At 40.2% G+C, this 23,357-nt stretch overlaps 1 long non-coding RNA gene across 1 annotated transcript; it reads left to right on the forward strand.

The window, feature by feature from the left end:
• Positions 1 to 2,208: 2,208 nt before the first annotated feature.
• On the forward strand, positions 2,209 to 22,997 carry LOC147581316 (uncharacterized). The gene is made up of 3 exons (XR_015251669.1): positions 2,209 to 2,342; positions 21,406 to 21,609; positions 22,122 to 22,997. It is a non-coding gene; the product is annotated as an uncharacterized LOC147581316 (long non-coding RNA).
• The last annotated feature ends 360 nt before the right edge of the window (positions 22,998 to 23,357 follow it).

Below are 23,357 nucleotides of genomic sequence, written 5' to 3' on the forward strand. Positions count from 1 at the left end.
TGAGGGGCACCGGGTCACCAAGCAATCATTTCAGAAACCATTCCTTTCGTAGGAACAAATAACATCAGCCACTCACTGGCTTCTGAGTGTAGGAGATGACTTTATGCACTGTGATTTAAAAAAAAAAAAATATATATATATATATATATATATATATAATTTAGGATCCATTGCTCCTTTTGTAGCTATGCAAGTTACAGATTACAGTGTTAGAAAACGTAGCCGTTTTAGTTTCCCGGTGGGACTGGTTCTTTGTGTGTATATTTATCCAATTGTCTGGTTCACTTAAGTTTGTAACTACAGGGTCTTGCTCTGGGTGTTAGAAATGAATAGCTCTAAAAAGTCAAAGCAACAATCATTTCTTTAAAACCCAGATTTGCCCTGCTTGGAGTCATATAAGGATAGCTATGTGATTATCCAAAACAGCACTGACCTAGAGACAAAAGATCTTGGTAACTCCCCATGGCAACGGGAGTTTTGACTTTTCTCATTGCTTTGTGCGGGGCTCTGTCAGCGGACACCCTCTCCAGGTGACATTGATCTCCTCGGCCTTGCTCTGAAGGGAGATGGCCGGGGTCTATTTTGGGTGATAGGTAGATAAGGACTATGAAATCACCTTGAGAATAAATAAAAATAACTCATCTGACTTTTTATTTAGTTCTCTCTTACAGCAAGAGGAAGTTAACCTACTTAAAGCAATGGAATCATCTTTCCTTCTCAGGCATTATGACGGCTTACAAACCTCAAAACCTGCTTTTTATCGGATTTTAATCATTTTTAAGCGACTCGAAGAATCACAGCTCTTATTTTTCTCTTTCTTTAGTATCTGCCTCAGCCTGAGCTAAGAATCATTACTGCAAACTGGTGAAAGAAGACAGGGCAAGCTTTGTGACTGGGACCCAACGGGTGCCTGCAAATCTGGGCTGCAATAAAACAAGAATATTAAAAAAAGCGGGGCAATTTTGATCATCCCCTGGCCACTCAGAGTAGCCAGCTAGCTGAGTCACTTGCCTCCTTCCGGCTGCATATGTTGATTGAGCATCTGATAGGCCACCGGCACTTGCCAGGGTCTCGAATCGTCTGAGAACAGACACAGGCCCTCTCATCACACAGGTAATCGATCTACCGGATTGATTGAGGCAAGTTGCCGTTGTAGGGCCATCTATCATAGGCTTCAAAAACCTGAGTTCAGGATGTTCAAGAAGCACAGAGAAAGGGCACCATTATGTGCTGGACAGGGAAGGCCTCCCAAGCCTTATGTGCTGTGGGAACTAGGATCAGTGACCAATGCACAACCACTCCCATCGCTACTGACTTAAAAGATCTTATTAAAAAACGCATAAGGTGAAGATTACAGGGAGGCAATCTAGCTAGGTACCTAGCTCACCCTTCACTGAACTCTTTCTTCAGCGAAGGGTGAGCTAGGTACCTAATGGCACACAGTTATTTCTGCCAACTTCAGATGTGTCTAGGGGGTGAATGGGGGAAAGGGGCAAATAGAAAGAGAGAGAGAGACAGAGAAAGAGAGAGAGAGAGAGAGAGAGAGAGAGAGAGAGACAGACAGAGAGAATCCCAAGAATCCCATGCTCAGCATGGAGCCCAACACAGGACTCGATCCTATGACCCTGAGATCATGACCTGAGCTGTAATCAAGAGTCGGAGTCTCAACCAACTGAGCCACCCAGGTGTTTCTCCACACAGAGATATTTTTAAGAGAGGCCAGGAAAAAAACATAGGTGATTTCTGAGGATCCTATGGCTTGTTTTAGAATACGTATTTCAGTGTTATAAGTGCACTTATATGAAAGTATTATATGAAGACGTATTTCAGTGTTATAAGTGCACTTAAATGAAATGTTGTATGATAATCGGATTGTTGATTAGCCTAGTAACCATATTCCAATGTCCTGGTCAAGCTACATACCCTTTTGAGTATTTTGTGTGTTATAAAGATCCCTCGAGATGAGAGGGATCTTGCATGAAGAAGGATGTGGGGTGGGAAAAGAAGAGGATGAATGGGAAAGAGACAGGGAGGGAGATGGGGTAGGAGATAAGGGGGGTAGAGACAGCTTCTCAGTGGAGGCGACATTTGAGCAGAGACCTGAATTTGGTGAGCCAGCAAGTTCCCAGCCCTGAGAATAGAACACAGAAGCCAGAGTGCCCAGATCACTGGCAGGAGGTTGGTGGATGAGGTCAGAGAGGTGTCACGAGGGACCTGGTAGGCTCCAGTTTTATTCTAATTTGAGTGTTAAGACATGGGGTTATAGACGCTTGCTTTTGAATTGTCAACCGTAGTAAGCAAAAAATGCCCCCAAAGATGGCAGGTGCTAATCTCTGGAACCAGTAAGTATTACCTCTTAAGAAAAAAGGGTCTCTGTTGATGTTCTTATGAATCTCGAGATGGGGGGGATTATCTTGGATTTTCTAGGTGGCCTCTAAAGGCCATCACACATTTTCTTGTAAGAGAGGCAGAGGGAGATTTCCCACACGCGGAAGAGGGAAGGCAGTGTCACCATATAGGCAGAGACTGGAGTGATGTACCCACAAGCTAAGGAATGTCACTGGTCCCCAGAGCTGGAAGAGACAAGGGTTGGGTTGTCCCCTATTGCCTCCGGAGGGAGCTGAGCTTGGCCACCTTCTTGATTTCAGCTCAGTGATACTGATGTTGAACTTCTGGCCTCAGGGACTGTGAGAGCATAAATGTCTATTGTTTTAAGCTACTTAGCTTGTGGTAATTTGTTAAGGCAGCCATAGCACACTAATACATCAGCATATGGATATTTAAGGGCATGTACTGGATGAGATCAGAAAACAAAACAGTGAGTGTAGCTGGAGAAGATGTCGAAAGGTGAGCCCCGAGGAGAGAACCAGGAGAGAGAGGACTGCAATGAATTGACAGATGACTTCCAAATGGGTGTGACACCGTATGTGTGGAGTGGAAAAGTGGTCACACGCAACTAAATCACCCAAACAGAGGTGATCGTTAAAATCCTAACTATTCTGGGAATTGTCAGAGTCCTTAGGAAATGCACAGACTTTCCCAAATTAGGTAAGAATGAATTTAATCAATCTCATATATATCCTACCAGCAGGTTATTGTAGCTAACATCTGAGCGTCACACGTCTGATGATTATTTGATTTCTTTTTGGGAACATACAGGGGTATGGCATGTGTAAAAGTATTTCACCCAAAATATGTATGTAAAGTTTGGAAAAAAAAGTGATTCATAATGCTTTGTTTGATCAGAGCCTATAGAAAATGTTGTAAAATGTTGGGATTAAGTCATCGTTTAAAATGGGAATTAGCATGCTGTTATTGATCTGACAACCTTGTGAGTGTCATCACCTGATTTATGATTGAACCGACGGTAATCTCTGACAAGTTTAATCTTCACTGCAAAACTGTGGCTCTTTTCGCCTAAGTCAGAGGAGACTTCCTTAAACTTGGATGATGCATCATGTTTCCAGTCATTTGGGTTGACATTTTCTTTCTGCAAAGTAAAATTAGATGATGAAATATGCAGTCCTTATATGAAAGAATGTGGTGAGGAACCAAATACCATGAATTAAAATTGGATGAGTGAAAATCTCCCAAATAAGAGTGAAATTCTTTCAGCTAGATAAGAGGGATGGAGCATCTGGGGCACTGGGCGCGTCCGCGTGAACAAAGCCGAATGTCCTGTTTAAGGTATTCCGCACCTTACAACGTAGGAGACCCATACAAATCCATGCTGCCTAAAAGTCTCATTGCAGCAGAGACAATGGGGAATTGCCAGCTGGATCTGGTAACAATTTTGAATGATTATCTTTCCCTTTTGCTTCCTTTCCTCCGTCTCACTCCTTCCCTCCGTTTCTTTCTCCAAAGAGATCCTGTTAGCACAGACAAATGAGGCAAGTCAATAGCATCCACCCAAACAGACAGGATATATTGAGCCAATTCAAACCTGGGTGAACAGCAGCTGTGGTCTTGCCTGTGAAATTAGTTTAGAGGTGGCTTCTGCACAGTGAGGCATCAGAACTCTTTCATTTACACTTTCCTATAAGCACTGAAAAATGTGCACTTAGGTAAAAACCTATTTGCTGAGATTTTAGCATCTAAGCCTGTGTGTATGTGCGTGCAAGAGAGAGGAGGAGGAGAAAGAAAGGGAGAGAGAAAACACTTTTCAGTCTATTCTAAAGATTTTGAAAGCAGGCAGCAATGAAACAGATTGACCTTTTATTACTTCTGAATTGAGGACAGCTTCCTCCCTTTAAAGCTTCAATTATATTGCAGGTTTTTATGATTTTTGGAAGATACCATGGTAACTTAGGCAATGAACCCAAACCAGGCTGTTTGATGTGTTGAACTGTGTGCCATAAACCTCTGCAGCTTTACCAATCTGGCATCAGAAATTACCCAATTACAATGCTTTTTAGCTTAATTTTCTAAAAGCAATTAGAATGTGTGGCTTATAGGATGATGAGAAGAGAAAATAAATAAAATGGGGTATGTGCAGATTATAGATTAATTCACTTGAAATGATGACTTGTAATTTTGAAAGGAAAACTTCAGTTTTATCAGATACTGAATCATTTATAATTCCGTTGGTGGTGTTTGCATCTCAGGAAGGACAGAGCAGTCTAAAATCATGTTATGCTGTTCGTTGTGAAAAAATATTTAATGACATGGAAAAGTGTTCATAATAAAGTTGCGGTGGAAAATAAGGTTGTAAAAAGAGTAGATATTATATGAATCCAATTTTATTTATACATACGTGTGAAGTGTATTGATATTAATTGCTTAGTATAATTAAAATATTAACAGATTAATATACTGCACAAGTATATGCAACATATATACATACACATACACTAAAGAGATCGTTGATTTTCTTTTTTATGCTTTTCTGTTTGTTTTCCCAAATTTTATAATGTGAAAATTTTATCTGACGGTATAAAATCTAAAACACACACACCAGCTCATTTTAAAAGAAAATAATTTCAAGTTCCAGCTATACTAGAAAAATGAGCATAGGACTTATTACCTACCATTAAAAAAATCTGTAAAACTGGTCAACATATCTAAAACAATTATTTTTAAGCAAAGCAACGTTGTGAGTTTCGAAAGAATGGAAACACTTAAGGTTGCTCAAGATTAACTTCAGCTTTCTGTCTAACAGCTCTTTGCAAATCTAGCACGGGGAATTGAGCCCAGATGGAGAGCAATAGTCTCTTTGGGTAGAACAGAGATTTGTATCAAGGCAGATGAGGTAGCTGTGGGGGGGGCAGGTTCTCACAGAGAAGGAAGTTGTATAGAGAAGAACTCCAGAAAACTGCATGGGACCTCTTGAATCGTCGTCCAAATACCAAGCTGACGATGTATGGAATGGTAAGATTTGGTAGAGAATAGCTACTTGGAGGCTATAAACTGAAAAGAAAAAAAAGATATAGCATTTGTCAGTAAGTGCTGGAAGGTACAAGCTTTCAAGTAGCCAGAGTGGAAGTTGAGATCTCAAAAAGGCTCTCCCTGATGAGTAGGCCAGTGATAGCCCTAGATATAATATATCAAAGGTTCAAAACAAATGTCAACAGAATAAAGCATGCCAGAAGAAAAGACAACATTCCTTAAAGAAAGACAATGGAATACAGAAATTTAAACATGTGGCACCAATAGTATTTAGCATATAAGTTAAAATTTTTACACACATATAAAGAAGCAAAAAAAAAAAGAGAGAGAGAGAGAGAGAGAGAGAGAACGAGTAGACAAATAAGGAATCCCAACCAAGAAATAAAGATGATAAAAATGGAAATTTTAGCATTGCGAAATACGATATATGGAATGAATATTGTGCTAGATGGGTTGAACAACAAACTGAACACCAGCAAACAAAGATCAATAAATCTGAAAACAGGAATATTGGTCCGAGTCTAGTAAAGAGACAGAAATCACACAGAGGAAGACAAATATAAAGAATTAAGCTATAGTAAAAGACCGTAGATGTAAAATTATACTAAAGGTAGAGCTAAGAAGCTCAAAGAGGAGATTACATGTAATAATAAAAATATAGGGATCATGCAAAGAAAGCGAGAAAAGAGAAACCAAAAAACCAAGAACAGATGGGAAAAGTGAAAAACAACAATATGGAATACTTCAACGCATCAATGATTATATTAAATGTAAATGTAGTAAACACCCCAATATAAAGGCACGAATAATAATACTGGATAAAAATAAGCAAAACCTAAACGCATATTGTTTAAAAGGGACATTTTAATATCAAAATGAGTGAAAGGAAATGGATTGAAAAATAACGCATATCATAAAAATATTGGACTCACTTTATTAGTATCAGACAAATTAAATGACAAAAATATAGAAATATTTCATACATAGCAGGGATAATAAAATAGAAAAATGTCCTATAAATGTCAGAAATAAGGAGGAATATTTTGTCATGATACAAGGGTCAATTCATCATGGAGACATAATAATCTTAAAATGTATATGCACTCAGGGGCGCCTGGGTGGCTCAGTCGGTTGAGCATCCAACTTCAGTTCAGGTCATGATCTTGCAGTTCATGAATTCACGCCCTGTGTTGGGCTCTGTGCTGACAGCTCAGAGCCTGGAGCCTGCTTGGGATTCTGTGTCTCCCTCTCTCTCTGCCCCTTCCCTGCTCATGCTCTGTTTCTCAAAAATGAATAAACGTTAGAAAAATTAAAAAAAATGTATGTGCACTCAACAACAGAGCTTCAAAACATATGAAGTAAAGAATGAGTTAAGAAAGTAGGAGTAGACAAATCTACAATCATAGCTACATAATTTAATATACCTCTCTCAGTTAATAATAGAAGACATGAACAAAATTTTGAAAGGATGTAAAAGACATGAATAGCATTATAACTAGTTAACATAGTTAACGTATTTAGAAAAAAACTATACCCAAAAAACTGCAGGATGCACATTCTTTCCAAACACAAAATCACCAAGCTATACCAAACCATAATCCATAAAATGTCTCAATCGATTTCACAGGATTGCAATGTTACTAAGTGTGTTATCTGATCAGACCACAATTAACTTAGAAATTAATAAAAAAAAAAAACCCAGGAAAATCACAAATAATTGGAAATTCAAAATCATATTAAAAAGAAACGCATGGGATTAAGAATAAATCACACAGAATTTGGAAAATATTTGGGACAGAAGTATGATTAAAACACAGCATGTTAGGGGCGCCTGGGTGGCGCAGTCGGTTAAGCGTCCGACTTCAGCCAGGTCACGATCTCGCGGTCCGTGAGTTCGAGCCCCGCATCGGGCTCTGGGCTGATGGCTCGGAGCCTGGAGCCTGTTTCCGATTCTGTGTCTCCCTCTCTCTCTGCCCCTCCCCCGTTCATGCTCTGTCTCTCTCTGTCCCAAAAATAAATAAACGTTGAAAAAAAAAAATTAAAAAAAAAAAAAAAACACAGCATGTTACAATTTGTGGGATACAGATAAAGGGATGATTAGGCAGACCTTGGTAGCTTTAAAGGTTTATGTTCCAAAAGAATAAAATGTTAAAGTCAGTGATCTAAGTGATCAACTCCATAAACTAGAAAAAGAACACATTAAAATCAAAGTAAGCACAGGAAGGATATGATTAAGATAAGAGCAAAAATTAGTGAAATAGGAAACAAACAATGGAGAACATCAACAGAAAAGTTGGTTCTTGGAAAAGACTTTTTAAAACGATAAGCCCATTGGGGATTCTGGGTGGCTCAGTCGGTTAAGAGTCTGACTTCAGCTCAGGTCATGATCTTGCGCTCTGTGCTGACGGCTCAGAGCCTGGAGCCTGCTTCAGATTCTGTGTCTCCTTCTCTCTTTGCACCTCCCACACTCGCGCTCTGTCTCTGTCTCTGAATAATAAATAGATATTTACAAAATTTATAAATAAATAAATAAATAAATAAATAAATAAATAAAATGATAAGCCCATAGCAGGACCGATCAGAAAGACAAAGGGAAAGAGCAGAAAGAAAATTTGAATAGAAATATATTTGCTAAAATGTTGAATTCATAATTAAAAACCTTTCCACATAGAAAATTCCAGGCCAGGTTTGCCTGGGTGGCTCAGCCGGTTAAGTGTTCGACTCTTGATTTCAGCTCAGGTCATGATCTTGTGGTTCTTGAGTTCAAGCCCCACATGGGGCTCTGCACTGACAGTGTGGAGCCTGCTTGAGATTCTAGTCAAGTTGTGTTGACAAAGAATAGGAAGGTCGTACACTTTAAACTACTTTATCTCAAGACTTGCTATAAATGTATAGTAATCTAGATAGTGTGACTGTAGTTTATGGATAGACAAATTGATTACTTGGCCAGACTAGGGTCCAAAAGTGGACAGAGAGGAATATTGACATTTTGCACATGAGGAACAATTAATTTTTGATCAAGGTGCAAAGATAATTTAACAGAGAAAAGATGGTCTTTTCAACAAATGGTGCTAGACAAACTAGATAACAATGTGCAAATAAATGAGCTTTGATTATTACCTAGGTGAAATTCAAGAATGTGAAAGCTTCTAGGGGCGCCTGGGTGCCTCATTCAGTTAAGCGTCTGACTTCACCTCAGGTCATGAACTTGCAGTTCATGGGTTCAAGTCCCGCATTGGGCTTCGTGCTGACAGCTCAGATCAGGGAACCTGCTTCCGATTATGTGTCTCTGTCTCTCTCTTCCACTCCCCCACTCATGCTCTGTCTCTCTCTCAAAGGATGAGTAAACTTTAAAAAAATTAAAAGAAAAGAATGTAGGAGTTTCTAAAGTAAAACATTACAGAATTTGTTTGCAAACCAGGAACAGACAATAAATTCATAGGAAGAACAGGAAAAAAAAATCCATAAAAGCAACAATGATAAATGAGGTTTCATCACAATGAAAAACTTTGCTCGTCATAAAACACTATAAGAAAAATGAAGACAAGACCACAGCTAAACATTTTATGGTAACTTCATTTGCAAAGCATATATCTTTTAAAAGCACCCATATACAGAAAATTAAAAAAAAAAAAAGCTTTAATATCTCAATATAAAAAAGACCAAAGCACTAAAGTTGGGCAAAAGACTTAAAGAAGCACTTCAAGGAGAAAGATACAAATCCTATTAAGACATGATCAGTAATTATATGAGATCATGATAAAAATTATTAGTTTTCAAGAGAAATGCTAATTAAAACCACAACCAGATATCTGACCACTAGAAACTCGTTAGAATGGCCAACATTAAAATACTACGTGTTGGCAAGGATGTCGAGTTGGAATTTTGCTACTCTGGCGATAGAAGAGTACAATGGTACAATTATTTTGGAAAATATTTTGATAGTTTCCTGAAAAGAGAGAAATACATGTCCACCATGACACAGCAATTCTACTCATAGACATTTTCTCAAAAGAAATAAAAAAAACCTGTCCATAAAAATTCTGGTACATGAATATTCTTAGATCTTTTCTTCATCATAGTGGAAACTCCAAAGCCTAGCAACAGAAGGACGGTTGAAGAATTTCTACTTTATTCATAGAAAGGGCTGGTAATTATTAACAAAAAGGAACAAACTATAGACATATACGGTAACATAGACGATTCTCGAAAATATCATGCTGAGCCAAAGAAGGCACACACAGAAGAAATACGGACTATGTGACGCCATTTATATGAATTCAAACCAGCAACACCAATGCATAGGAGAAAAAAGGCAAGTGGAAAGGTTGGTTGGGAACGGGCATGAGCTAGTTTTATAAGGATATGAATATTTTCTGTGTTCTTGACACAGGTACATGCATGTAGGGGATTTCACTGTGTCTCTGTCTTTATATTACCTTTTTAAGAACATTAAAAATGAATTATTATTATTAATAGGTTTCCTTTTTTGTATCACTTGTATTATGGGTTAGCAATTTCAACTGCTTTGTGTATTTTCTAGACTTGAACAAATGAGTGGATATATTTAAAAGAATGAGCTTGTCAGTGTTGAGGTACAGAGTTGTAAATATGAAAATATAGAGCATATCCATTGTGTTGATTTGGGGTTGGAGTTATCAGTGTGAACCCATGATCTTAAAGAGATAAATATAGGTAGGTGTGTGTGTGTGTGTGTGTGTGTGTGTGTGTGTGTGTGTAAATTTCCTAAATTTCACAAATTCCTAAATCTTTCTAATGAGAGAACCTGGAAACAATGGGTCACCCACGGCCATGAGCATACCTAATGCTGAGGTCTTGGTTCCAAATACCCTTTTCTTCTAAAAGGTACCAGGGCTCTTTGGATGAAAGGTTCCTTGCAGGGATGCAGCAGGTTTGAAAGCAAGTGAAGTTTCTGTAACTTTTTTTGTGTTACAATGTTAAGGAGAGTCTCAAGGAATGGACAGTCTATGACAAAATAAGAATATAAATTAAATAATGACAATAATGGATTATAATCTACTGAATAAAACAATTTACAAGTCCATTCTGATGCAAATAATAAACGCACAAACAAGAAAACAAATAGGGCAAAGGAAACGCCTGCCTTATGGTAGAATGCCAACTTATAAATAGCAAAGGAAGGATAGATTTAGAGAAACATTAATTCTTGCTAGAACGATTAAGTGACGGTTCTGTGAGGAAGAGGATATTTGCATAGTCTTGAGGTATTTCCCCACAAGTTATTTGTTATTTACCAAAGGAAACTGGGTAGAGATTTATCCGTTACCACTTTAACCAAATAAGCCAAATCACTGTCACCAATGGCAGGACCAACTGACGTTACATGTCTCCTGAAGTTACCCATTGAGAAGGGCACAACGCTTCAGAGGTATTCCCGACCAAAAAGAAAAAAAAAACAACCCCCCCCAAACAAAAATAACAAACAAACAAAAAAAGCCATATTCAAAATCTAATAATGAGGAAATATGAGACAATCCTGAACTCAGTTATTTTCTATACCATACCTGGATGGTAGTCTCCAAAATATTCACATCAGGACAGAGGCTGAAGAACCATTCATATTAAGGAAGCTTTAGACACATGGTAACTAAATACAATGCACCCTTCTCAGTTAGATCCTGGACTGGAAATTTGTTATATAACCTGTTACACACACACACACACACACACACACACACACACACACCTATGTGGATCCATAAAAGGCACTGCTGGGATGATTGATAAATTTAAATATTCATTTGCACTGTACGTTAGAAAATGTATCAGTATTGAATTAAATGTCTTGATTTTGACAATTACACATATGTTACATAAGAGAATCTCTTTTCTTTAAAAAGCCAAGGTTAAAGTACTGGGTGGGAGGGATCCTGATATTTCCAATCTCAAATGGAGAGGGAGTGAGAGCGAAAAGGGGAGGGAGAAAGGGCGAGGAAAATGGGGCAATGCGTACAGGATGGTTGAATCTGGGTAAAGGTTATATATGGGAGTTTCATGTACGATTCTTGTAACTTTTCCCATACATTTGAAATGATGGAAAAAATTGAAAGTTAAAAAAAGTTGGGGAAAACACTCGGAAAGACACTTCACAAAGGAAGACTATGCAGACATCTAGGTTGGTTTCTTGGGAGACTGGTGGGGGTGTCTTGGGGGGATTTGTGGCACAACAGTCAGGCGATGGTGTCCAAGGCAGCTCTGTGGTTGACTCTAGGGCCATGAAGGGCTGTGGCCTGTCCTGGTGTTGTGCTTGGCATCTCCTAGACAAACTACACAAGGTTGGGTGTCTGAAATCAAGAGTCCTAGTCCTCATATCTGTGCATTTTCTTGGGAAATGATAGGGTAAGTAGCAATTAACAGAAATTGCATTGATCTCTTTCTTTTTGGGAGCAGAAAGTTTTACTCTGTGAAAACCAATTATATAGAGAAAGCGGAAAAAAAAAAAGCTTGCTATACAACTTAGACTAATTGGAAGGAAATACATTGTTCCTTGAAAGCTTAACCATGTTAAAAGAGATATGATGTTCTAGAATCATCTTTAGAAAAGGCCACGTTTTGTAAAGAGTCAGCAAGAACATCAAGGCTGGAGACCACCAATGAAAACCTACACAGTATGGGGCGCCTGGGTGGCGCAGTCGGTTGAGCGTCCGACTTCAGCCAGGTCACGATCTCGTGGTCCGTGGGTTCGAGCCCCGCGTCAGGCTCTGGGCTGATGGCTCAGAGCCTGGAGCCTGTTTCCGATTCTGTGTCTCCCTCTCTCTCTGCCCCTCCCCCGTTCATGCTCTGTCTCTCTCTGTCCCAAAAATAAATAAACGTTGAAAAAAAAAATTAAAAAAAAAAAAAAGAAAACCTACACAGTTCAACTGTGTTATTCCCAAGAAATAGATTCTAGAGAAAAAAAAATTGAAAAAAAAAGGAGAAATCTAATCTATCAGAACTAGATGAAAACCTGAGCTCTCACATTTCAAGAAGGGTAAAGTCTCCAGAACGAAACTGAATATTCGTCAAATTACCAGTGGCTTTTCCAAATAGAGCATTAGAGCAGAGCAATAGCCATAAGAAGCTCCTCCTAAGGGCTGTCTTTTTTCCCAAAAGGAGAACCTGCACCCCAGTCTACTCAGATTCCTTCACTTCTTCCTCCAGCTCAAGGTCCATTGTTGCCAGCAGAATCGTGGGGACATGTCTTGAGGTGAAACTTCCCTTCCTTCCTACCCCTACAGAAAACAGGTATGGAAAATACCTTGAAAATACTTTGTGCCAAGTATAGTTCTGGTCTACCACAATATTCAGTAGTTAAACAAGATTCCTCTGTTCCAAGGAGTATTCCTGACTTTCCCCCTTTTGCCATATACTAGCCCTACGCCCAAACCTGACAAAATGTAAATAATGGTCGGTGGCCTACAGGGTTGATCCAGTTTCAAACAAACCTGTTAATTGATGCAAACACCTTGAGACTTTTGTCCCTCTTTGAAAGTAATTTTTGGACCCTCTCTCCTTTTCAGCTTAGGGAAAATCCATTTCATGAAAGATTAGACTTTTGCCTAAGGGAAGGTTTACAGAATTGTAACTCTTAGGATAGCATTTTGTAGATAAAACGTATACACATATTTTCAAAAGAAAATAATGGCACCGCGTGGGAGCGTTGGTAAGATCTGGTATCATTTTACTTGCATAGAAGTTTTATAGCAGTTTTTCAAGCCAACATACAGTGTTCTGGCCAAGCCTAGTGTTTTGATGTGAATGGGGAAAAGCTGACCATGGCTGTGTGGTACCTGTGAGTGTGCCGTATTTGGTTTAGGCAGGAAGAGTTCCTTTGTTGTCCATAATTGCCAGAGTAGAACCGGAGCTCCAGCCTGCTCAGCGTGCTGACTCCACATATATGCTGCATTTGTGATTCATTTACAAACACTTGTCCACAGAGATTTGAATCCTGTGGTGCTGGATCTGAGGAATAAAAAAGGACAAACTAGCAAAGCTGACTCACTCATGTGAAGAAGGAGTCTATTAACCTATTTATTTGTAAGGCAGAAGACACTTATATTTCAGATGATGTCACTACAGTAGGCATTTCTCTGTGTGGCCGCGGGGGGGAGAGAATAATATTATGATTTAGTTTTCCTTCGTACATTATCATACTTACCTGTGGTTTCCCCCAAAAGTTTATAATAAATTCAAATGGACGATCAAGCCATATGTAAAATTTGGGAGGAGGATTACATGAATTATATGAATTGCTTGCTTAGTTAATTTCATTTAAGTGAGTAAATGTATTTAAACTACAATAAGATCTAGCATTTAATAATACAAAGTCAATATAAATCACTCAGAGCCTCTCCAAGAAAAGGAAGTGCTCCATGAATACACCTGTCTTATTTCTTGTGGTGGTTAAAATTTCCCCAGGTTCCAAGCTGGGGGTGGGAAGGACCACAACTTCGACTAAGAAAAAGCTTAGAAAAAGTGCTAAAATATGTGCATAAAAAGAATCTTTGGAGGGGAAAAGAAGCAGAGGTTGAGAAGACAATGGTTAAGATAGTTTGGTGTGCCCGCCTTCAGGTGGCGCTACAACCCCTCCACAGCCAAGCTCCTGTCCAGCTGGTAGTAAGTGAGCAAGAGTGAGAGGAGGAAAGGAACAGGTGTGGGGAGAGGAGGGGATAGGTAGGAAGCATTCATCTGGGAAGAGGTATTAATAAATTGTATGCCTGCAACTTGGGGGAGTGTCTGTAAACAGAAAGAGGAAGCGTGTACATCCAAGGAGAGAGAAGGGTTCTATAAATTGTATTACTAAAATAGTCTCTTTCTGATTAAAGCAAAGTGGGTTGAGTTTTCGGAAAGAAAATTCTGGTGTTGTTTTTCTGATGTTTCACGTGTTTGATCTGGCAGAGAGAGCTCTGTGAGCACAATAACGTACGATGACTTTATATGCTGACACATTTAAGTAACGCCGGCTCGCACGTCTCTCTCTGGCCTTCCAAGCGAGCCAATATTACAGACAAATTAATGTATAACTGCATGAACAGCCTCTTATTTCTCTATTGTCTTGGTGCCCATTTGCCCGTCCTGAAAGGAGGGATGGATCAGCCATTTTTAAAATCCATTTCAAGAGAGATTATAACAATCACCTATCCCGTCGGTCTGTGTCATTAAGTATAAATGAGTCTGTGATGAGAAAAGTCAAAGCTCCGTTTTATTAGTCTGAATTTTAGTTTTGATTTTTGGATACCTGATTCGCTTTCACATTTGATACCTTAGACAAAGCAAAGTCAACGGCTGATCTCTTGGTTTTCCCTGCAGGGAGTGTAATTGGACACTTTACAGAAGTGGTGTAACTGTCCACAGAGATCCCACAAAACAGTGAAGACTGCTAGATTAAAAAGAAATCTTTTAATATATTTGTGATTAACTGGCAACTGTTCTACGAAATCGCAGGGAAGCAGAAATAAACAGAAAAGGTTAACAAGGTAGGACTCAGGGATGATTATTTGTACAGGAGGAAGAAAGGCCAACCAGCACCCAAGCTTTCTCTCGGACGTCAACCTGTTTGATAAATAAGTAATGGGGAAAAAGAATTTCCGCCCTCAGATTTACACATTTTGTACTCTTTAGCTCTGACCTTTGTGCATGGCCACAAATCTGATGCTAAAGAGCAAGTCTATGAATTATGGAAAACGAGAGATGAGTCCAGGGATTTGTGTTCGCATTATGTAGCTCCATTCTCTTTACCCCTGTTGAGGACACAGAGTTCTTCTTAGTGTCTTTTTTCCCCCCATAGAGTTCTGGGGATCTGTATTTACATTTTGTGACAAGTTCCTTTACTTGCTTATCATTTGGAAAATTGCCCAACTGATTGTGCAAAAGATAGTCATTCTGCCTGACAGATAGCAGAGCTCGTTGTTAGGATACAAAATTATTGTCATTGCCATCTGCCACAGTTAACATCATAAACTAACCTACGGGTTTGTATCTTTGAGGAAAAATGCTGGGTAAAGGGTGGTCTGAAAAAAACAACATGGTGGCTCATTTCCAAAGGTGACCGTCAGGAAAGTGGGTGGCTGGGAGATGCTATTCTTGCCCAGGTATGTAATTATCAGACCACCACTATATAATCTGGGTGATGACTACAGAATGATTTCTGGTAGTTGATTTCAAATACGTTAAGAAAAAAGATAGTGAGATGTAGCCAAACTTACTAAAGGGGGAATAACAGACATTGAAAGTAAGAAAATTAGTAAAGATTCACAACATAGATGTTAATCCTGTGACATTCAAGTCCTCAGAGCAACTGCACAACCTGCCTCAACGAAGTTAACTACTGGAGCCTCTGGGTGGCTCGATCGGTTAAGTATCCTACTTCTGCTCAGGTCATGGATCTCACGGTTCATGGGTTCGAGCCCCGCGTTGGGCTCTGTGCTGACAGCTCAGAGCCTGGTGCCTGCTTTGGATTCTGTGTCCCCCTCTCTGTCTGACCCTTCCCCACTCACACTCTGTCTCTCTCAAAAATAAATAAACATTAAAACATTTTTTAATAAAAATAAATAAATTAACAAACATTAAAAAAATTTTTTTAAAAAGAGGCTAACTACTACCATTGAGGATGGCAAGTATATCAAGAGAGTCTTCTTTTTTTTTTTTTTAATTTTTTTAATGTTTATTTATTTTTGAGAGGGAGAGAGACAAAGCGTGAGCAGGAGAGAGGCAGAGAGAGAAGGAGACACAGAATCCGAAGCAGGCTCCAGGCTCTGAGCTGTCAGCACAGAGCCCGACGTGGGGCTCAAACTCACAGAGGGCACGATCATGACCTGAGCCAAAGTTGGACGCTTCATGGACTGGGCCACCAGGTGCCCCAATCACGAGAGTCTTCTTAAGCTTAACCCTCTATGTCTTTAGTTACAATAAGATTTCTCCTCCCCCTTTTATGAGGATTTAACAGGCTAAATGCTAAATGTTATATACATGAGCTTTTCAACTATCAATTCATTTTTTAACTTTGTTGAGGTATAATTAACAAATAAAATTGTAAGCTATTTAAAGTATACATGATAATTTGATATAAGTATGCATTGCAAAAGGATTCCCCCACTGAGTTAATCAACATATTCATTACCTCATGTATTTTTTTTTTTTAATTTTTTTTTCAACGTTTTTTTATTTATTTTTTTTGGGACAGAGAGAGACAGAGCATGAACGGGGGAGGGGCAGAGAGAGAGGGAGACACAGAATCGGAAACAGGCTCCAGGCTCCGAGCCATCAGCCCAGAGCCCGACGTGGGGCTCGAACTCACGGACCGCAAGATCGTGACCTGGCTGAAGTCAGACGCTTAACCGACTGCGCCACCCAGGCGCCCCTCATGTATTTTTCACTGAGTCCAAATGCTTTTTTTTAGATTCTACATATGATTCCCACTCTTGTCTTTCTCTCTGGCCATTTCACTCAGCAACATGCCCTCCAGATCCATTCCATCCTGTTGCAAATATTCCTCCTTTTTAAAGGCTGAATAATATCCCATGGACATAGGTACTACATCTGCTTTGTCCATTCATCTATCAGTGAACACCCAGATTGTTTCCATACCTTGGTATCGTGAATAATACTGCTAAGAACATGGGAATACAGATATCTCTTCACAATAATGACTTCATTCCCTTTGGATATATACCTAGAAATGGGATCGCTATATCATATGGAGTTATATTTTTAATTTCTTGAGGACTCTCTGTACTGTTTTCCATAGCGGGTATACCAGTTTACATTCCCACACCAGTGTACAAAAAGTTCCCTTTTCTCCACGTTCTGGCTAGCAATTGTTACATCTTGTATTTTTACAGCAGACATTGTGACAGGTATGCGGTGATAGCTCATTGGGGCGCACATATGTTTTTATATAATCGGATGACCCTGGGCGATAATTACAGAAAAGGAAACTGAACCACAAGGAGGTGAAGCAAATTCCTCAAAGTCCTTTAGATAGAATTAGAATTCACACCCAGGCTGGAACCGAACTCGTAACCAACGTTCCCCCCATTGTCTTCATAAGTTGTGTGCCAGGATAGCTTAGCGTCACGGTACGGGCCCAAACATCTGCTTTTCAATCATACAGTCAGCCATGTTACACTTTAGGAAGAAAGGCTTTCTGGGGTCCCAGGACTGTTTTATTTATTCAGAATAATGCTAATAATTATTTTCTTCTGTCACTGCAAAGTAGTTACTGTGTCTTCTCTTTCTTTGGGTCGTTCACCTGAAACTTCTGTTATCAACATGTTTACACTAGACTAACGAGAATTCAAACCCTCTCTGCAACTGGTTTTTATTATGTGTGACACACTTCATTGCTCCAGACCCTCACCGGATAGAAAATACCTTCTTGCCTGCAAAGATACATGGATTTACGCTCATTAATTCCATGGCACTTTAAATGACCTGCCCATTTCTGTGGCCTTTGAAACATGGCTCCATTAGATCAGTGTAGGGGCCAACCTTTGATTAGTACCTTGAGAAAGTCAAAATCTATAATTAGACTGGCATAAAACCTGGGGTTTTCCAAGTCTCTATGGAGAAAACCACAAATCTATTCACTTGTTCCAGTTAGTTTTGACTCAGCAGTAATATTTATAGAGAGGTCATTTTACTCACAAAGCTGTCTGCCAGGAGTCTGAATCATGATTCCTAATAAAAATGGGTTTCAAACTCTCTAAGACCTGTGAGAACAATCAGGTGATTTCAAAACTTTAAGGATCGTTTATTAGAACAACCAAATGTTTGGGGGATATTGAGAATTTCTTTCCTATATATTAACATCAAGCTTTTATAGCGTAGCCCCCAAAAATCAATATGAGTTATATTATATTGAACTTTCTTTTTTGCTTGTATAATTATGAATTACCTGGCAAGACATAAATCATACATACTCCCCATTTGGACACTGGCTGCGAAACTGCAAAACTCGAAGACTCAACAAGTGTCCCCAGGCCTTGGTGTCACGTGGTCTTTTGGTCTAGCTGGGTTTCAGTGTTAGTACTTTAATCCTAAATGGAGTTCTGTGAATTTTTTTTTTAACGTTTATTTATTTTTGAGACAGAGAGAGAGAGACAGAACATGAACGGGGGAGGGGCAGAGAGAGAGGGAGACACAGAATCGGAAGCAGGCTCCAGGCTCTGAGCCATCAGCCCAGAGCCCGACGCGGGGCTCGAACTCACGGACCGCGAGATCGCGACCTGAGCTGAAGTCGGACGCCTGACCGACTGAGCCACCCAGGCGCCCCACAAATGGAGTTCTTTAAATTGGGGTCTTGTCAACAAAAGATTGGGAACTAAGATAGTACTAAAGGAAAAATATTTTGGAGTTTTCCACCTAGTAAATGAACTCTGTCTATCAATACATGATGTATATTCAGGTAGGATTCAATTTGGTCACTGGGACTACTCCACCAAAGGATTGGTAAATGATGCAATCACAATGTCCAGAAGCCAAGTCCTCAGTTCTGCTCTCATCCTTTTCATCGCCTTCTTGAATGACATGACCAAAATGGTCATCTTCTGTGTCCAAGGATTCCAGAATGAACAGCATAAATTATTTATGCATTAAACTACTTTAACTACTTATTTAACTAGTTTAGCTATTTATTTCTTCAACCATTCATAAGCTTTAACTACTAAATTGGGTTAATAACTATCATTAAAACTCTTGAGTTATGCTCTGTTAAGTTACGTTACGTTACGTTATGTTATGACAAATGATGCTCAAAAGAGTAAAAAGCCTTGCTGATGGAAACAAAGGTCCTACATATCTGTATTAGCTTAAAAAAATTTTTTTTTTAATTTTTTTTTCAACGTTTATTTATTTTTGGGACAGAGAGAGACAGAGCATGAATGGGGGAGGGGCAGAGAGAGAGGGAGACACAGAATCGGAAACAGGCTCCAGGCTCTGAGCCATCAGCCCAGAGCCTGACGCGGGGCTCGAACTCACGGACCACGAGATCGTGACCTGGCTGAAGTCGGACGCTTAACCGACTGCGCCACCCAGGCGCCCCAGCTTAAAATTTTTTTTAAGTTGATTTACTTATTTTTAAAGAGAGAGAAAGAGACAGAGAAAGCATGTGAGCAGGGGAAGAGAGAGAGGGAGAGAGAGAGAATCCCAAGCAGGCTCTGCACTAAGAGTGATCCCATCAGCCTTGAAATCATGACCTGAGCCGAAACCAAGAGTCGACTGAGCCACCCAGACGCCACTGTATTAGCTTTCAATCTATGTCTGTATCTCTCTGAAACCTACAGTGGTTCCTCCACTTTCTCAAAGGCTTCGGGCTGGTCTCATGCTTTTTTTTTTTTTTTTTTTCCATATTTTAGAACATATGTATCCGCTGCTGGGTTTTGAGCTTTCAAAAAATAGTACCACACAATAAAGATGCTTAAACAACTTGCTTTATTTCACTCAATATTATGTTTCCCAGATTCATGCAGGTTGCAGCATAGAGCTATCACTCACTGATTTTTCACTCCTGTTTATTATTCCGTTGATTGCATATTTCACAATTTTATATTCTCATTTTATTGCTGATGTTTTTGCCCCAAGTTTTGCTAGGAAGTCCAATATTTCTAGAACATTCTTAGAAATCTCTATTTGAGTCACTCGTGCAACTATTTTCCTAGGTTATATACCTAGGAATGATATTGCTGGTTCAAAGGGTATGCATCTATATAACTTTAAAAAGTTACTACCAGATTGCCTTCCAAATGGGTATGCCGTTTGGTATATACGATTTACAGTTATATCAGCTAAGCGTAAGCACTGTAACTGCTCTATACCCTTGCTGGTACTTGGTATTTTGAAAAAAAATTCTTAATTTTATTTTCTGTTGTAAAAGCTATTTTCTTTTTCTGTGAAATGCCTGTTCATATCATTTGCCTTTTTTTTCTACCGGGTTATCTTTTTATTGGTGTTCTCCAAAGGACTTCTTTATAAATTTGGGTCATAAATTCCTAAAAATTTGTGTTGGACAGTATCTTCTCCTAGTCTGTGGCTTGTCCCACATGCTTGTTGTTATGTGTGTGAAGTTTCCCTACTTTCATTGTTCATTGTTGCTTCTTGGCCTTGCCTCTGGTTTTCTTTGTTTTTGTGTCCCGAGGGCATATCTTTTATTAGTTACTTGGCCATCAGAGGATGAGTCTCAGCCTGCCTTCTCTTCTACGAGTCCTACCACTACCTTCATATATAGTCATTTGATGGACTTCTTGGTCACATCTTCCTTCTGGTCCCCTCCGCCATCTGACCTCAGACAGCACAGCCACATCCTTTGATCTGTCCCCACTATCAGGCACCCATAACAAGATTGTCTGGCACTTCAAGAGAAGGTGGACAGACACTTGTAATTCCTATGATAATCATCCCCTGGAACACTATCCTCCAAGAACAGACTACACTATATTTTTTTCTGGTCACTCAAAAAAACAAAAACAAAAGCAAAAACAAAACTGTCCTTCTTTTCTCAAGAAACAAGATGGTGGAACTCAATAGGCCAAAGCTGCCTATTGAACTGCTGCCTTTCTCGACAAAATGTGCTTTTTCAGCACTTTTACATCGTTTAGCTCCTTCTTGCCTCACTGCATGCCAGTTACATTTGTGCTTGAGATCATTTGCCCTTGCTTCTGTACATACTGACTCTGTGGCTCGAATGTCCTTTGAGTTGGTCTGTTTCAAAATGTTTGCTTTTGGAGTGCCCAGATTGTATCTGTTTGGCTCTCCTCACACGTAAGACCTGAGAAAGCACTACAGACAGCTAGGCACTTCATAAATACTTCTTCGTAATGATAAAAAGTCACTAAAATACTTATCAGCGTTAGGTTTTCATAGGTTCCAAAAGTCCTTTATGCACAGTGAATAAAATAACGTCAATGATCAGGGCTAAAGAAATACTAGCTTTTTATAAGGCTGTAGTAAAACTAACAGATCTTCATGCGCTCCACCAACCTATAATCTTCTGTTGCCCAACAGGTCTTCTGTCCCTTTGACTGCGAAGGACGTCGCTGTTAACTGCAGCTTCCATACGTCTGAGCTGAGACCTTTGGGCCTCTTCTGCTTTCCGGCAGAACATCCTGCCTGCAGACTTTGGCTGGCATTTGACCATAGAGACCGTGAGCCACTCTTCCTGTACATCACCGACGATCTTCCACCTGCTGTGGCTTCTCCCGCTTTGAGGTGGTACCTGCACAGGTGGACGGGCTGGGTGGCTAAGGGAGCAGAAAGAGCTCTTGGGTGAGGAGAGGCATGAGTGGGAAAGGCTGGTAGAGAGGCTCCTCCACATCATGAGAAGGGAATGGATGAGTCTCTAATGTCCACGCTCAGTCCCACTCCCCTGATCTTATCCTTGTCTTCATTTGGACATGTGCTTCGATGGAATGTCAAAATCCTGCCAAAAGGAATAGCCGTAAACGTAGGCCTGCTCAGGGGCTGGGATAACTGGATCTAACGACAAGCTCCACTTTAAAAAGCGTGGGAAGGAAAGAGCGAGGGTGGTGGGGGGAGGAGAGGGGAAGGAAGGGGGACAAAGAAACAAAGAAACTGCAAGTCTCTTATCAGGAAAGTAAGAGGATGCCTGGAATTGCAATTAGTGCTTAATCCCTTTAGTCTGAGATCCTGATTTGTCTGAGGATGCAAATGTCACATGCTGGTGGGGTGAATGACTCTTACTTTGTTGTCATATCCTTTAGACTTCAATACGACAGAGGAATCAGAAACGTTTGAGGAGAGAAGGGAAAACAACTGGAGGCACTGGCCAGCCCACAGACGGGCAGAGGAGGAAAAGAATGGAATGGGCAGGCTGAGTCGGCTCAAAGCTCACCCCAGTCTGTCGGTGCGGTGTGACCTCAGGGCTGGATCTCCACGGCTCTTTCACCGGGACTGCGCATGTGCAATGACAACAGTTGCTGTCTGCGGCAGTTCAGAACGTGACCACCTCGCTTGCTTTTCTTTGTTCTTAAATCTCTCTTTTCCCAGCACATTTCTCACACCGACAGATTCCTTAGGAACATACCGGAGATGGGCATAGCATGGTGGCAGCCTTTGGAGGCAGGAGATAGGATAGGGAGATAGGATAAAAAAAAAAAAAAAAAAAACGGACAGGGAAAGATTAGGACCTGAGGTCCCTGGGTGGGGAAAAACAAATTCTGGGAGCATTGAACTACAGCAAACCCCCTGGGGCTTAAGGTCCCTCTTAAGAAGGTAACAGACATCACCTGCTCCCCCTCAGGATCCCCTCAGGAATTTGACAAGCAAAATACCTAGCCAAACCATACAACTTAGGGACATACAACAAGGGACACGATGGCCGTCTGACTCCTCACGCAACGGAGTCGAACCACTCAGGAATGGACAACCCAGCGCCTAGCGTTATCCAGCCAATAAGGGTCGAACCCGAGAAGGAACCAGGGGAAAGGGAAGGGGGTGCTGGCAAGAACCTCATAAAAGAACCTCATTGGCTGTAGTCGTGGGCGTTCACTTTCGAATGTCCCCTCTCTGTAAAGAGAGCTTTCATACTAGTCTTCCTTTCTGCGCTTATACTCTAGTAAATGTTTGCCTGCCGCTCATTTGGCGTCCACCTCTTCTTCTTTGAAGCAGCGAGAGGACAAATCCCGGGTATCGTGGTGAAAAATCCTGCGTCACCTGGATTTGAGTCAGGGTTTGCCAAACACTAGTTATGAAGACCTTGGGTCACCTACGTGTTCCAAGCCTTGGTTCGCCCATCTGTTTAACAGATGATGCTTGGGCCTGTCTCCCAGGGGGAGTTCTAGGAATTTAGCACACACAGTGCTTAGTCTTTGCTTGGCATCCCCCCTCCCCCCGCCTCACCTCAGAAAAGTTAGCTGTTATTTATATAATGCAGAATCAACAAGTGAAATAAAGATAGTGAAGTAAAGAGAATTTTGTTTTCAGTGATCTGAACTAGA

This window comes from Puma concolor, chromosome B2, assembly GCF_028749965.1.
Source record: "Puma concolor isolate L17-30 chromosome B2, mPumCon1.1.hap2, whole genome shotgun sequence".
Taxonomy (NCBI): Eukaryota; Metazoa; Chordata; class Mammalia; order Carnivora; family Felidae; genus Puma; species Puma concolor.